Here is a 17,622-nt window from a genome sequence, read left to right on the forward strand (position 1 = left end):
CTTTCTCAGTATACATGTTTCCTGCTTTACTTACTAACTCTATGGTGTGCCTATGTGAATGAATGACACACCCTGAAGAAGTGATGAACCCTGCTTTGTGGCTTCACAGTGCCTTGTAATGACTGAAGGCAGCCCTCCAAAGGAGAGCCTTGTCAAGGGTTTATACTGATCTGCCAATGCCAAGAGACACCCAATGTCCCTCCCAGGGGAGCGGCCAGAGATGGGCAAAGCATGTGGACCGAACTTCCCTTTCTCAGTCACCTTTTCCTGGTCTCTTTTACCATTTCATAATTGCATGGGAAATTACAACTACTAACCTAATCTATCAGATTATCGACTTCTCAAGGGAATTGTGATCCATACTGTTACTACGTATTGTTACTTAGACCACAAGTATGGAAGCCTAGCCTTGCTAGGAGCCAAAATTTACAGGAACATGTTTGGGAGTGAGGCAGAGCTCTAGCTCCAGGAACGTCTCTCAGGGTAGAGGGCAGTCTCTTTTGTCTGCCCACCTCAGGGGCCAGCCACCTGAAAGTGAGTCTTTGTCATGGCTGTGCCACCGATCTTTTTGGATAGAGGCACTGCTGGTGACCGTGAGGTTTTTGAGGACACAGACCAGGAATTTCAGGATCTGGTCAGATTGGAAGTGCAAGGGGCTTCTTCCTTTGGCATCACTAGTTCTTAGTGGACCAGAGGAGGCTCTCTGGTGGCTTTTGTCTCAACTCCTTAGATATTCCTTTTGTGGAATCTGTGGAAATGAACCAGAAGGATTGGCCCCAGTAGCTTGAGGACAAAAATTGTTTTTTCCTCACTGGCCAACCCTCCACCACCTTTTTTGCTATACTGGTGTGGTGACACTCACAAGGGAATCTTCATTGTCTTTCAGCCCTTCATGACTCACTGCTTCTACTGTGGTCAGGACTGTATTCAGAAATGTGCATAAGGATATGAAAGATGGATGCTCCCCCTAGTAGTCCTAGCTTGGGAAAGATTCTGGAAAGCTACACTGTTAACACTCTGGGTGGCAGCAGAAAAAAGAGCAAATCAAACAAAGGTCTTGGTGATAAGGAACTGAAAATCAATCTGGGATGCCATCAGGTCTACCCCTGGTGCATTCTACCCTGCCTCAGTGGTAGAACTGGGAGGGATGAGTAAGATGCCTGCATTGGTAGGGGACGGGCTAAGTCTGACAGGGAAGGAAGGATTCAGTGGAAAGTCTGTCTACACCCCTGTCTAGGGTAGGGGAGGATGCTTCTGGTGTAAAAAAGCCATGGCTGTGGATGCCACTTTTTTCTCTCTTACAGATGGGAGCTATCAGTTCCAGAAACACTTCGTTACAATGCATTTACAAAACTGGGACAAGTTTGATCCGCAGAATTTTTTTAAAAAGACATGCTTGATCTTATTCTGTGATACTGAATGGCCACAGTATCCTTTGGAAGATGGGGGACACTGGCCTGTTGAAGGGCTTTTTAATTATGATACTGTTTTACAACTAGACCAGTTATGTAGAAAACAAGAAAAATGGGTAGAAGTGACATATATGTTGCTCTTTATCTCTCTGTGAGACATGCCAGACTTACGTCCTAAGGGTGAAAATTTGTGTCTGAAACCTTCAGCTCCCTCCAGTCCTCTTACTTTGTCCTTATATCTGGGGTTCCAAACTGAACAGGCTGAGAATCAGAGGGCACCCTTTTAGGACAGGTTGCCTCAGTCTCATTAGACTATTTAGAGGACATGTCTTGGGACAGACGCTGACCCCCTGACTCAAAAACTTGAGATTTTGGGTAAGCTACTATTTTTGGAGATAAATGGCTTTAATGTGAGATAAGGGAAATAGGGAACATGAAATAGCCCCCCTACCTTCTGGGAGCCAAGTGGTTCACATAACAGCCACTTTGTCAGATGTATTCTTGAAAGACTCAAGAAGTGCACACAAACACTTTAAACTATGCTAAGTTGGCTGACATAGAACAGGGAGAGAAAGAAACTCCTGGTAAACTCCTAGACTATGGCAAGCTCTCTGCAAGATTACTGATGTTGATCCTGAAAGTTCAGAGGGAGAAATAATCTTAAAATATAGATTTCTCACTCAATTAGCTCCAGATATTTGCTATTAGTTACTAAAACAGGTGTTTGGAACAAATCAGTCTTTAGAAAAATTGTTGCAGTTGGTTCAGACCCTATATTATTGTAGAGAATATGAGGAGAAAAATAAGAGCAAAAAAGAAATGGACAAAAGACTGAAGCCCCAGCATGGCTGTTAGACCTGGTCTGAAACAGCCTGAGAAAAATGCCCAGAGGGATGCAGGTTAAAAGGGATGAGTTTGTTATTACTGTGGAAAGGAGGGGCATCTCAAGCAGGATCACCCTCAGGCATGTAAGCTGCCACCGGCTCCATGTCCGGTCTGCAAAGGACCACACTGGAGGAGAGACTGGCCTCTGTGGTGTAGGCCCCAGAGGTCAGGCTTTCGAGACAATCAGGACCAAACGTGCCCAGGGGTCCCCACAAAAGCTCTCGTCCTAATTACACCTGAGGAAACCTGGTTATTAATAACTGTAAAGGGTCAATCATTTGATTTCTTTTGGACACTGGGGCAAATTTCTCTGTGCTCACTGAAACCTGTGGTCTGCTTTCCTCCCAATCCACTACTGTAATGGGGCTGTCTTCACGAGCCAAATGATATTATTTCAGTCATACTTTAAGCTGCAACTAGGGCTCTGTGCTACTTTCGAAAGTTTCTAATCATGCCAGAGTCTCCATTACCCCTTCTGGGGATATACTGAGCAAGGTCCAGGCCTCTGTTCTCATGAATATGGAACCTGCTCTTTTAATTGAATAAAATGTAAACCCTAAAGTGTGAGCTGATGGAAAAATTGGGTCGAGCACAAAACACTGTTTCTGTCGTTATCAAGCTCAATGACCTTCACCTATTTTCACATCAAAAGCAACACCCACTAAATCCCAAGGTTAAGGAAGGGTTAAAACCCATTATGACCAACCTAGATAGCATATTCAAAAACAGAGACATTACTTTGCCAACAAAGGTCCGTCTAGTCAAGGCTATAGTTTTTCCAGTGGTCATGTATGGATGTGAGAGTTGGACCGTGAAGAAAGCTGAGCACCGAAGAATTGATGCTTTTGAACTGTGGTGTTGGAGAAGACTCCTGAGAGTCCCTTGGACTGCAAGGGGAGATCCAACCAGTCCATTCTAAAGGATATCAGTCCTGGGTGTTCATTGGAAGGACTGATGCTAAAGCTGAAACTCCAATACTTTGGCCACCTCATGTGAAGAGTTGACTTATTGGAAAAGATTCTGATGCTGGGAGGGATTGGGTGCAGGAGGAGAAGGGGATGACAGAGGATGAAATGGCTGGATGGCATCACCAACTCGATGGACGTGAGTCTGAGTGAACTCCGGGACTTGGTGATGGACAAGGAGGCCTGGCATGCTGCAATTTGTGGGGTTGCAAAGAGTCAGACATGACTGAGTGGCTGAACTGAACTGAACTGAACTGAAAACCCATCATTGAGAATTTAAAGGAGCAGGGGACATTAATTTCCTGTACTGGTCCATGCAACACTCCTATTTTGGGTGTAAAAAATGTCAAGTGATAAATGGAGACTTGTTTTAGATATATAAATAATGTATATCCAATCCTTATACTTTATTGTCTGAAATTCCTAAATGAGCCAAATATGACTTTAAGACAATTGCAAAGATTCTTGGGCATTACAGGCTACTGCTACATTTGGATTCTGGGTTATTAAGAACTTGTCTGTCCTTTATAAAAACTTATAACTGAAACTCAGTAGGCCCAAACTGGCAATCTGGTTTGGTCCCCAGAGACTCAAAATAATTTTAAGTCTTTTAAAACTGCTCTCTTGCAGGCTCCAACTTAGAGTTTGCAGAAAGGTTTAGAGTTCAGTTGTTACTGAAAAAAGGTCTAAGGGAGGAGAGTAAAAAGTTGGCTTAAAGCTCAACATTCAGAAAACTAAGATCATGGCATATTGGAGAAGACTCTTGAGAGTCCCTTGGACTGCAAGGAGATCCAACCAGTCCATCCTAAAGGAGATCAATCCTGAATATCCATTAGAAAGACTGATGCTGAAGCTGAAACTCCAATACTTTGGTCACCTGATGTGAAGAGCTGACTCTTTTGAAAAGACCATGATGCTGGGAAAGATTGACAGCAGGAGGAGAAGGGGACGACAGAGGATGAGATGGTTGGATGGCATCAACAACTCAATGGGCATGAGTTTGTGTAAAGTCTGTTATTCGGCAATGGACAGGGAGACCTGGTGTGCTGCCATCCATTGGGACACAAAGAGTCAGACACGACTGAGTGACTGAACTGAACTGAACTGAATTGCTCCATTGTTTTGCTAATGCCTAAAGCTCATAAGTTTACTAATGGGCAAAATCTTACTGTACTGACTTCTCATGATGTAAATGGGATCTTAAACTAAAGTTCAGAGTCACAATGGCTCCATCTTTAAAACTACTGTAAATCAAGTGGTGTTTAAAGCTCTAGGAATAGAATATCACTTACACTGTTCCTGGAGACCCCAATCTGCAGCAAAAGTTGAAAAGGCTAATGACATTATTAAGAAACATCTGTGTAAATTAACTCAGGAGATACAAGACAGATGGTTTAAAGTTTTACCCATAGCTTTAATGAGGGCTTGAACTGTCCCTAGGAAGAAGGGACTGTCTCTACTGCAGACCATTTTTGCACGCAGATATTATCATAGATCCTGAAACCTTATAATTAACTATTTAACTCAGCTTTCAGCTTTTCAACCTCCTCATCAATTGAAGGCTTCCCATGGTGGGTTTCTCCACTTCAAGGAAAGGACTTTCTTCAGCTCTGTGAATACCTTCACCAGCAACAATCATACGTGACACTTCTTGATCTGATGACGTTTAACAATTCTAACATGGACTGGTGTAACTATGGACATAAAGAAACTTTTCATTTTGATTATGTGCTATAAACTTTGTTTAGTGAATATTTTGCCTGACATCTGTAACTGTGTAAAATGGGTTTGTTTCTAACCGTTTGAAAGCTTTTAAGTTACAAATGGTTGTCCAGGCACCTATGAGTACCACAGTCTCCTCCAACTATTAGTTGGGGTCCCTGGATCAGGGACCCTCAATATGAGGGTTCAGAGAATAAGTTGCCTAAACAATTTAGAGATGACACCCCACAACAGGAGGAAGTAGTTGTAGAATGAAAATGATGCCCCTTTCCCTTGGCAATATAATTCTCCTAAAAGAAAGGGGGGAATGAGAGAGTAAATACCTAGGCTGGTTGATAAGAAGTCCAGGGTCCCTGAGGAGGAGAAAGGGATCTGGGGCTCTGAGGGGAGACAGAGGTCTGGAATTTTCAAGGAGGAGGAAAGGACAAATTTTTTCACCCCTACATTCCTTAGTAAGGTTTATATAACAACAATGTATCCTGCTTGATAACAGTTTCTCCTTCCTGAAAAATTTCTGGCTAATCCTATTATCTTAAAATGTAAATTATGGGAGTGGGTCTAATAAGATCTTTGCAACCTTGAGATACCACGGGCAGCTGCGATGGCACATAGCACTGCAGAGAGGAGCTACACCACGTCCGAGATCAGGGACACAAGCCAGGAGGACCCCATGCCCGAGGGGCAGCGGCCAAGAGGATCTACCCCACATCCGAGGCCAGGGGCAGCAGCCGGGAGGAGCAATCCCACGTCCAAGGATCAGTAGCTGGGCAGGTGCAGGAGGGCCTAGAGGATCTATTCCATGTTCAGGGTCAGAAGAGGTGGGGGTGAGGATATACCTCTCATCCAAGGTAGGGAGCAGTGGCTGCACTTTGCTGGAGCAGCTGTGAAGAGATACCCCATGTCCAAGGTAAGAGAAACCCAAGTAAGATGGTAGGTGCTGCAAGAGGGCATCAGAGGGCAGACACACTGAAACCATAATCACAGAAAACGAGTCCATCTAATCACACTAGGACCACAGCCTTGTCTAACTCAATGAAATTAAGCCATGCCTATGGGGTCACCCAAGACAGGAGGATCATGGTGGAGAGGTCTGACTGAATGTGGTACACTGGAGAAGAGAATGGCAAACCACTTCAGTATTCTTGCCTTGAGAACCCCACGAAAAGTATGAAAAGGCAAAATGATAGGATATTGAAAGAGGAACTCCCCAGGTCAGTAGATGCCCAACATGCTACTGGAGATCAATGGAGAAATAACTCCAGAAAGAATGAAGGGATGGAGCCAAAGCAAAAACAATACCTAGTTGTGGATGTGACTGGTGACAAAAGCAAGGTCTGATGCTGTAAAGAGCAATATTTCATAGGAACCTGGAATGTCAGGTCCATGAATCAAGGCAAATTGGAAGTGGTCAAACAGGAGATAGCAAGAGTGAACACTGACATTCTTGGAATCAGCGAACTAAAATGGATGGGAATGGGTGAATTTAACTCAGACGACCATTATATCTACTACTGCGGGCAGGAATCCCTCAGAAGAAATGGAGTAGCCATGATGGTCAACAAAAGAGCTTGAAATGCAGTACTTGGATGCAATCTCAAAAATGACAGAATGATCTCTGTTCGTTTCCAAGTCAAACAATTCAATATCACAGTAATCCAAGCCTATGCCCCAAGCAGTAACACTGAAGAAGCTGAAGTTGAATGGTTCTATGAAGACCTACAAGACCTTTTAGAACTAACACCCCAAAAAGATGTCATTTTCATTATAGGGGACTGGAATGCAAAAGTAGGAAGTCAAAAAACACCTGGAGTAACAGGCAAATTTGGCCTTGGAATACGGAATGAAGCAGGGCAAAGACTAATAGAGTTTTGTCAAGAAAATGCACTGGTCATAGCAAACACCCTCTTCCAACAACACAAGAGAAGACTCTACACATGGACATCACCAGATGGTCAACACCAGAATCAGATTGATTATATTCTTTGCAGCCAAAAAGGAGAAGCTCTATGCAGTCAACAAAAACAAGACCAGGAGCTGACTGTAACTCAGATCAAGAACTCCTTATTGCCAAATTCAGACTTAAATTGAAAAAACTAGGGAAAACCACTAGACATTCAGGAATGACCTAAATCAAATCCCTTATGATTATACAGTGGAAGTGAGAAATAGACTTAACGGACTATATCTGACAGATAAAGTGCCTGATGAACTATGGACTGAGGTTCGTGACATTGTACAGAAGACAAGGATCAAGACCATTCCCATAGAAAAGTAATGCAAAAAAGCAGAATGGCTGTCTGAGGAGGCCTTACAAATAGCTGTTGAAAAGAAGAGAAGCGAAAATCAAAGGAGAAAAGGAAAAGTATAAACAACTGAATGCAGAGTTCCAAAGAATAGCAAGAAGATATAAGAAAGATTTCCTCAGTGATCAATGCAAAGAAATAGAGGAAAACAACAGAATGAGAAAGACTAGAGATCTCTTCAAGAAAATTATAGATACCAAGGAAACATTTCATGCAAAGAAGGGCTCTATAAAGGACGGAAATGGTATGGATCTAACAGAAGCAGAAGACAGTAAGAAGAGGTGGCAAGAATACACAAAAGAACTGTACAAAAAAATATCTGCATGACAAAGATAATCACGATGGTGTGATCACTGACGTAGACCCAGACATCCTGGAATGTGAAGTCAAGTGGGCCTTAGAAAGCATCACTCTGAACAAAGCGAGTGGAGGTGATGGAACTCCAGATGAGCTATTTCAAATCCTGAAAGATGATGCTGTGAAAGTGCTGCACTCAATATGACAGCACATTTGGAAAACTCAGCAGTGGCCACAGGACTGGGAAAGGTCAGTTTTCACTCCAATCCCAAAGAAAGGCAATACCAAGAATGCTCACACTACCTTGCAATTGCACTCATCTCACACACTAATAAAGTAATGCTCAAAATTCTCCAGGCCAGGCTTCAGCAATACATGAACCATGAACTTCCAGATGTTCTAGCTGATTTTAGAAAAGGCAGAGAAACCAGAGATCAAATTGCCAACATCCGCTGGATCATGGAAAAAGCAAGAGAGTTCCAGAAAAACATTTATTTCTGCCTTATTGGCTCAGCCAAAGCCTTTGACAGTGTGGATCACAATAAACTGTGGAAAATTCTGAAAGAAATGGCAATACCAGACCACCTGACCTGCCTCTTGAGAAACCTGTATGCAGGTCAGGAAGCAATAGGTACAACTGGACATGAAACAACAGACTGGTTCCAAATAGGAAAAGGAGTATGTCAAGCCTGTATATTGTCACCCTGCTTATGTAACTTATATGCAGAGTACATCATGAGAAACGTTGGGCTGCAAGAAGCACAAGCTGGAATCAAGATTGCAGGAAGAAATATCAAGAACATCAGATGTGCAGATGACACCACCCTTACGGAAGAAAGTGAAGAGGAAGTAAAACATCTCTTGATGAAAGTGAAAGAGGAGAGCAAAAAGGTTGGCTTAAAGCTCAACATTCAGAAAACGAAGATCATGGCATCTGGTCCCATCACTTCTTGTGAAATAGATGGGAAAACAGTGGAAACAGTGTCAGACTTTATTTTTTTGGCTCCAAAATCACTGCAGATGGTGATTGCAGCCATCAAATTAAAAGACTCTTACTCCTTGGAATAAAAGTTATGACCAACCTAGATAGCATATTGAAAAGTAGAGACCTTATTTTGCCAACAAATATCCATCTAGTCAAGGCTATGGTTTTTCCAGTGATCATGTATGGATGTGAGAGTTGGACTCTAAAGAAAGCTGCACACCAAAGAATTGATGCTTTTGAACTATGGTGTTGGAGAAGACTCTTGAGAGTTCCATGGACTGCAAGGAGATCCAACCAGTCCATTCTGAAGGAGATCAGCCCTGGGATTTCTTTGGAAGGAATGATGCTAAAGCTGAAACTCCAGTACTTTGGCCACCTCATGTGAAGAGTTGAATCATTGGAAAAGACTCTGATGCTGGGAGGGGTTGGGGACAGGAGGAGAATGGGACGACAGAGGATCATGAGATGGCTGGATGGCATCACTGACTTGATGGACATGAGTCTGAGTGAACTCTGGGAGTTGATGATGGACAGGGAGGCCTGTTGTGCTGCAATTCATGCGGTTGCAAAGAATCAGTCACGACTGAGCCACTGAACTGAACTGAATAACTATTTTAAAAAGTATATAACTCCCTTGCTTAGGCTAACAAAGGGTCACTCTCCATATCCCTTCTGATGTCTGTGTCAGAAGGTTTCTTTGTCCTTTTTCACTTTAATAAACTCTGCTACATAAAAGCTCTTCAGTGATCAAGGCTTGTCCCTTGTCCCGAAGCTAAATCTTCTTCTTCAGAGATCATGAATACAATGCCATTTACCCTAAGCTATCAAGGGTAAACTAGAATTAAAGCAGGAGTAATTATATATGAAGCATATTGCAACTGATCAGAAACTAGCTGACATGTGGTTTAACCTTTGATAGATTCAGGGACTAATTTCACAAAAACCAAGTACCTGTCAAAGTTTTCTTATAGAAGTTTCATGTATTTCAATAAGTAGAGAAACATATCCTCCATGTAACAAAGACTCCAAAGTGTAGTCCATATTGTTTTAGCCCAATCCAAGGACTTTCACCCCAAAAGGACATCTCTTATGCTGTTTATCAGAAAAGCAAAAGTTTTGTGAGGTGGACTATGGTCTCATAAGTCTTTAATGTTACTATTAATTGAAGTAGAAGCAAATGCAACAATATTTATGGCAACAAACACATTGACTTGGGCAGAATCAGAGAACTTTGAAACACTTTGCAATTTACCTAGGTAAGCCACTTGTAGAAATAAGGAAAACTGTTTACAGTTACAGAAGATACTGGCATGATGTGAAAGAAGACTAATGTCCCGTGTTGCTGAAGCTAGTGCTCTTTTTCCCCATCACAATTTTATAAGCACAATATGCTTGCCAATATTGCTATGTCAATATGTCCATTGATTTATTCATTGAAATATACTGTACTGATGGAATGGGAGACTGGATTTTTCTGACAAGGAGGAGACTATAAACCCATCCATTAAATATACATATGTTCATATTTCGGTAGCAGACTTTGTTTTAGATAAAGAGGAAAAATTAGTTCCAAGAAAATCTTTAAAGTTAGGCAAATCCTTAATCCAATGCAGAGTAATTATTTCTTGTTTTAGATTTTTAAAAATCTATATAATCCTTATAAATAATCTCCTAGAGCAATTTTCTTTTTTTTTTTTTTTTTATTCTTCCAATTTTATTTTATTTTTAAACTTTACATAATTGTATTAGTTTTGCCAAATATCAAAATGAATCCGCCACAGGTATACATGTGTTCCCCATCCCGAACCCTCCTCCCTCCTCCCTCCCCATACCATCCCTCTGGGTCGTCCCAGTGCACCAGCCCCAAGCATCCAGCATCATGCATCGAAACTGGACTGGCAACTCGTTTCCTACATGATATTTTACATGTTTCATTGCCATTCTCCCACATCTTCCCACCCTCTCCCTCTCCCACAGAGTCCATAAGACTGTTCTATACATCAGTGTCTCTTTTGCTGTCTCGTACACCGGGTTATTGTTACCATCTTTCTAAATTCCATATATATGCATTAGTATACTGTATTTATGTTTTTCCTTCTGGCTTACTTATTTTCAAAGTGGATCTAGATTCAAGGAACTAAGTGTAAAGCCTATGTCTACTAGTGAAATTGCCTTACAAGTACATTTTATAGTGTACTTTTGAAAAAAAAAAAAAAACCTGCAGCTAATTGCTACTAATAATTGTTAACCTAATGAAGTGTCATATCTTATGGCATAAAATAAAAAAAAATATTTTTGTGAATCAAACCATAATCAAATCAAATACCATGCCCAAGTGATTTTGTGTATTGTAAAGATCACAGGATGTGAAATAAGAGTATTTGGGACAAAGCTGACTTACATGTTCAAGGACTGAATTATTAAATCTTTTTGATTCTCTATTTTTTTATGTAAAATAAAGACAAAAAACTTTAATTTTATAATATTATTCTGACCGTCTAAAAGTGAAAGTCGCTCAGTCATGTCCGATTTTTAGTGACCCCCATGGACGATACAGTCCATGGAATTCTCCAGGCCAGAATACTGGAGTTGGTAGCTTTTCCATTCTCCAGAGGATCTTCATAACCCAGGAATCAAACCCAGGTCTCCCACATTGCAGGCAGATTCTATATCAGCTAAGCCACAAGGGAAGCCCCTGACCATCTGAGAACTTTTCAAATTTTTCACATCAGTTTAAACAGTGTGCAATTATTATTATTTTTTAATAATCACTGACAACTTTTACCCAACAGAAGAAGAAATTCAACATAATTTTAAATATTATGTATATAAAGAGAACCGACTCATTGCAAAAGACCCTGAGGCTGGGAAAGACCGAAGGCAAGAGGCAAAGGGTATGATGACAGAGGATGTGATGGTTGAACGGTATCACTGACTTGATGTACATAAGTTTGGGTAAACTCCAGGAGTTGGTGGTGGGCAGGGAAGCCTGGCATGCAGCAGTTCATGGGGTTGCAGAGTCGGACATGATTGAGTGGCTGAACTGAACTGAACAGTTTTCCCCGATGGCTCAGCAGATAAAAATAATCTGCCTGCAATGCAGGAAACATGGGTTTTTTCCCTTGATTGGGGACATCCCCTGGATGAGGACATGGTGACCCACTCCAATATTCTAGCCTGAAAAATCCCATAGGTGGAGGATCCTGATAGACTATAATCCAAAGGGTCTCAAAGAATTAGACATGGCTGAACATGAGCTTGATACAGGTTTAAAAAACAAAAACAAAAACAAGACATCAACTGTGATTGGGCAGTTACAGGTAGACTGGGCTTTTTTGTTGTTGTTGTTATTTCCTTCCTCAGAGCAATGAGTTTTCAAGAGCATAATATGACCACACAGAATACCAATTCCATTACAAAAGTAATCACAGAGGTTATCCCACAATTGGCAGCAACCAACAGACCATCAAGGACAGTGTCAGTGCAGACAAGTTGTATCAGGGGGAAATGTCATACATGAAGTGATCCTTGATGTTGGAGTCACAAAATGGGAAAAAGAAAGTGACTAGACTCTTTTCAATAGAGTGGAGAACACCCCTTGCCCAACACACCCCTGCCAGGAAGCAGCATATGTTGGTGTCCATGATGGGTACATAGTGCTGCGGCCTAGAGATGGCCACAGAGCAGTCAAAGGCATGACCACAAGGGAGACAACCTCTGAAGCTACCAAGAAAGGTTCAATAAAAAGCTGCTTCCTTTAGCCACTGACTTAGACAGCTTTTGAATCATAGGGCCAATCAGATAGCATTGTGGGGATTATGGAAGAAGACTAACATGTATCTATCAAGAACATGAAGGCCAGGAAGAAATACATCAGTTATTTAAAAGTCTGGCTAACAATTATAGTAAGAATGAACAGGTTTTCCTTGGCAGTGACACTATAGATGATGCATGCATGAATTCTAAGTTGCTTCAATCACATCTGGCTCTTTGCAACCCTATGGACTGTAACACCCTCCACAGGCTCCTCTGCCCATGGGGATTCTCTAGGCAAAAATACTGGAGTGTGTAGCCATGCCCTCCTCCAGGCATCTTCCTGACGCAAGGATTGAACTCATGTTTCTTATGTGTCTCACATTGGCAGGTGGGTTCTTTAACACTAGTGCCACCTGGGAAGCCCACTATAGGTGATGTGCTGTGCTGTGCATAGTTGCTCAGTCATGTCCAACTTTTGCAACCCCATAGACTGTAGCCTGCAGGAATCCTCTATCCATGGGGATTCTCCTGGCAAGAATACTGGAGTGGGTTGCCATGCCCTCCTCCAGGGGATCTTCTTAATCCAGAGATCAAACTCAGGTCTCCCATACTTGAGGCAGGTTCTTTACCACCTGAGCCACCAGGGAAGCCTACTATAGGTAATAAATAAAACCAAAGATAGAATTTTCTGCATCTGAGGATTCTGTGTAAATCCCATGAGAATGAATCCAGTCACATTTATGGCATCTTCTTACATTTCAGTGCTGATAATGAACTCAAAGTCAGGAAACTAGCATAATTAAATAAGGCAATATTTTTACTATCAGGTGATGAGAAGTTCATATTTTGGGCTTTCAGACATGCTCAAGACATTTTATTAACACAAACTATTTTTTCCCATTGTGTGCAAGATAAGAAACATGCTACATTTTCTATTTTATGAAAAATGTGAACTTATGAAGATGTTCTATTCAATTTATTACAAGGGTGCTCAAATCTTTCTTCCACACCTCTGACAACTGGTTCCTGGGTCTTTGCTGGAGAACACCAAGGGTCGGGGAGATCACCATGTAATAAGCATGATAGCTTCTCAGTCAATAATAAATGTTAAAAACACTTCCTGGCACATTAAAGAAAATATTTATGCAACTATTAATTCTGTTGATACATAAATATACTCTAATTCACCTTCCTTTACCATGTAAAGGTAAAGCCACTTTAAAAATCTAAGAGACAAAGACTCTTATCCTATTCACCTCTTTATCACCAACACGTGTTTCAGGGTCTGACTATATGCATATGTACATGTTAAGTCGCTTCAGTTGCGTCCAACTGTGTGCAACCCTATGGACTGTAGCCCACCATACTCCTCTGTCCAGGTGCCCATGAGATTCTCCAGGCAAGAGTCCTGAAGTGGGTTTCTGTGCCCTCCTCCAGGGGATCTTTCCAACCCAGGGATCAAACCCGCATCACTTGTGTCTCTTGCATTGGCTTCTGAGGTGATACTAGTGGTCTGACTATACAGGTGTTCAATAAAAGTAAGTGAATAAATACATTGGAAGACTCTCATTTCCTCAGTGTATTCCTTTCTTCAAGCTAAATCCAAAAGTAGTGCTTATTCTCTTAATTCAGGGGCAAAAAAATGAATAAATGGTTGGACGTATAAATATATACTCCTTTTACCCATTGAGATCTCTCCATCCTGAGCTGCTGTCTTCCCTGGTCTGCTTCAGTCAGCTACCTTGCCTTCTGGCTGAGAGGTAGCACTAGCTTTTAGATGGACCTTCTGTGTTTCTGAGCCCACCATATCCCCTGATCTCCTAGGTCCTATTGTGGTAATGACTGACTGCAGGTACTAGCCTCTGGGTTCTGTATCATCTGTTATTAGTTTCCCTAACTGTCTCCATGTTTGACAAGTAAACAATTATATGTTTAACAACTCTTGGTAACTCCTATTTATTTATTATTATTATTTTAATTTATTTTAATTGGAGGCTAATTAATTTACAATATTGTGGTGTTTTTTGCCATACATTGACATGAATCAGCCATGGGTGTACATGTGTTCCCCATCCTGAACACACCTCCAACCTCCCTCCCCATCCCATCCCTCAGGGACATCCCAGTGCACCAGCCCTGAGCACCCTGTCTCATTCATCCAACCTGGACCTGCAATCTATTTCACATATGGTAATATACATGTCTCAATGTTATTCTCTAAAATCATCCCACTCTCACCATCTTCCACACAGTCCAGAAGACAGTTCTTTACATATGTGTCTCTTTTTGCTGTCTTGCATATAGGGTTATTGTTATCATTTTTCTGAATTCCATCAGTTCAGTTCAGTCGCTCATGTTCAGTCATGTCCGACTCTTTGCGACCCCATGAATCACAGCACGCAAGGCCTCCCTGTCCATCACCAACACCCAGAGTTCACTCAGACTCATGTCCATTGAGTCAGTGATGCCATCCAGCCATCTCATCTGTCATCCCTTTCTCCTCCTGCCCCCAATCCCTCCCAGCATTAGAATCTTTTCCAATGAATCAACTGTTTGCATGAAGTGGCCAAAGTACTGGAGTTTCAGCTTCAGCATCATTCCCTACAAAGAAATCCCAGGGCTGATCTTTAGAATGGACTGGTTGGATCTCCTTGCAGTCCAAGGGACTCTCAAGAGTCTTCTCCAACACCACAGTTCAAAAGCATCAATTCTTCGGCAATCAGCTTTCTTCACAGTCCAACTCTCAAATCCATACGTGACCACTGAAAAAACCATAGCCTTGACTAGATGGACCTTTATTCGCAAAGTAATGTCTCTGTTTTTCAATATAATATCTAGGTTGGTCATAACTTTTCTTCCAAGGAGTATGCGTCTTTTAATTTCATGGCTGCAATCACCATCTGCAGTGATTTTGGAGCCGAAAAAAATAAAATCTGACACTGTTTCCACTGTTTCCCTATCTATTTCCCATGAGGTGATGGGACCAGATGCCATGATCTTCTTTTTCTGAATGTTGAGCTTTAAGCCAACTTTTTCACCCTCCTCTTTCACTTTCATCAGGAGGCTTTTTAGTTCCTCTTCACTTTCTGCCATAAGGGTGGTGTTATCTGCATATCTGATGTTCTTGATATTTCTCCCAGCAATCTTGATTCCATCTTGTGCTTCTTCCAGCCCAACATTTCTCATGATGTATTCTGCGTATAAATTAAATAAACAGGGTGACTATATATATATATATATATATATATATATATATATATGTGTGTGTGTGTGTGTGTGTGTGTGTTATATATAACATATATAATATATATGTTAATATATTATATTGGTGTTTTTCTTTCTGACTTACTTCACTCTGTATAGTAGGCTCCACTTTCATCTTCCTCATCAGAACTGATTCAAATGCACTCTTTTTAAAAGCTGAGTAATATTCCATTGTGTATATGTACCACAACTTTCTTATCCATTCATCTGCCAATGGATATCTAGGTTGCTTCTATGTCCTGGGTATTGTAAACAGTGTTTGATGAACATCGAGGTACACATGTCTCTTTCAATTCTGGTTTCCTCAGTTTGTATGCCAAGCAGTGGGATTGCTAGATCATATGGCAGTTCTATTTCCTGTTTTTTAAGGAATCTCCACACTGTTCTTCATAATGGTTGTACTAGTTTGCATTTCCACCAAGAGTGTAAGAGAGTTCCCTTTTCTCCATACTCTTTTCAGCATTTATTGTTTGTAGATTTTTTAATAGCAGCCATTCTGACTGGCATAATATGGTACATCATTGTGGTTTTGATTTACATTTCTCTGATAATGAGTGATATTGAACATCTTTTCATGTGTTTGATAGCCATATGTATATCTTTTTTGGAGAAATGTCTGTTTAGTTCTTTGGCTCAATTTTTGATTGGATCACTTATTTTTCTGGAATTGAGCTTCAGGTATTGATTGTATATTTTTGAGATTAATTATTTGTCATTTGCTTAATTTGTTATTTTCTCCCATTCTGAAGGCTGTCTTTTCACCTTACTTATAGTTTCCTTCGTTATATAAAAGCTTTTAATTTTAATTAGGTCCTATTTGTTTATTTTTATTTCCATTGCTCTGGGAGGTGGGTCACAGAGGGTCTTGCTATGACTTAAATCAGAGGGTGTTTTACCTATGTTTTCCTCTAGGAGCTTTATAGTTTCTGGTCTTACATTTAGATCTTTAATCTATTTTGAGTTTATTTTTGTGTATGGTGTTAGAAAGTGTTCCAGTTTCATTCTTTTACAAATGGTTGTCAAGTTTTCCCAGCACCACTTGTTAAAGAGATTGTCTTTGCTCCATTGTATATTCTTGTCTCCTTTGTTAGAGATAATGTGTGCATAGGTGTGTAGATTTATCTTTGGGCTTTCTATTTTGTTCCACTGATCTATGTTTCTGTCTCTGTGCCAGTACCATACTGTTTTGATGACTATTGCTTTGTAGTATAGCCTGAAGTCAGGCAGGTTGATTCCTCCAGTTTCATTCTTCTTTCTCAAGATTGCTTTGGCTCTTCGAGGTTTTTTGTATTTCCATACAAATTGTGAAATTATTTGTTCTAGCTCTGTGAAAAATACCATATAGAACTGCCTTATGACCCAGCAATCCCACTGCTGGGCATACACACCGAGGAAACCAGAATTGAAAGAGACACGTGTACCCCAATGTTCATCGCAGCACTGTTTATAAGAGCCAGGACATGGAAGCAACCTAGATTTCCATCAGCAGATGAATGGATAAGAAAGCTGTGGTACATATACACAATGGAGTATTACTCAGCCATTAAAAATAATACATTTGAATCAGTTCTAATGAGGTGGATGAAACTGGAACCTATTATACAGATGAAGTAAGCCAGACAGAAAAACACCAACACAGTTATCTAATGCATATATATGATATATAGAAAGATGGTAATGACAACCCTGTATGTGAGACAGCAAAAGAGACACAGATGTATAGAACAGTCTTTTGGTCTCTGTGGGAGAGGGAGCGGGTGGGATGATTTGGGAGAATGGCATTGAAACATATATAATATCATACATGAAACAAATCGTCAGTCCAGGTTTGATGCATGATACTGGATGCTTGGGGCTGGTGCACTGAGACGACCCAGAGGGATGGTATGGGGAGGGAGGTGGGAGGGCGGTTCAGGATTGCGAGCACGTGTATACCTGTGGCAGATTCATGTTGATGTATGGCAAAACCTATAGAATATTGTAAAGTAATTAGCCTCTAATTAAAATAAATAAATTTAAGTTAAAAAATTACA

Source organism: Bos javanicus, chromosome 19 (genome assembly GCF_032452875.1).
Source record: "Bos javanicus breed banteng chromosome 19, ARS-OSU_banteng_1.0, whole genome shotgun sequence".
Classification (NCBI taxonomy): Eukaryota; Metazoa; Chordata; class Mammalia; order Artiodactyla; family Bovidae; genus Bos; species Bos javanicus.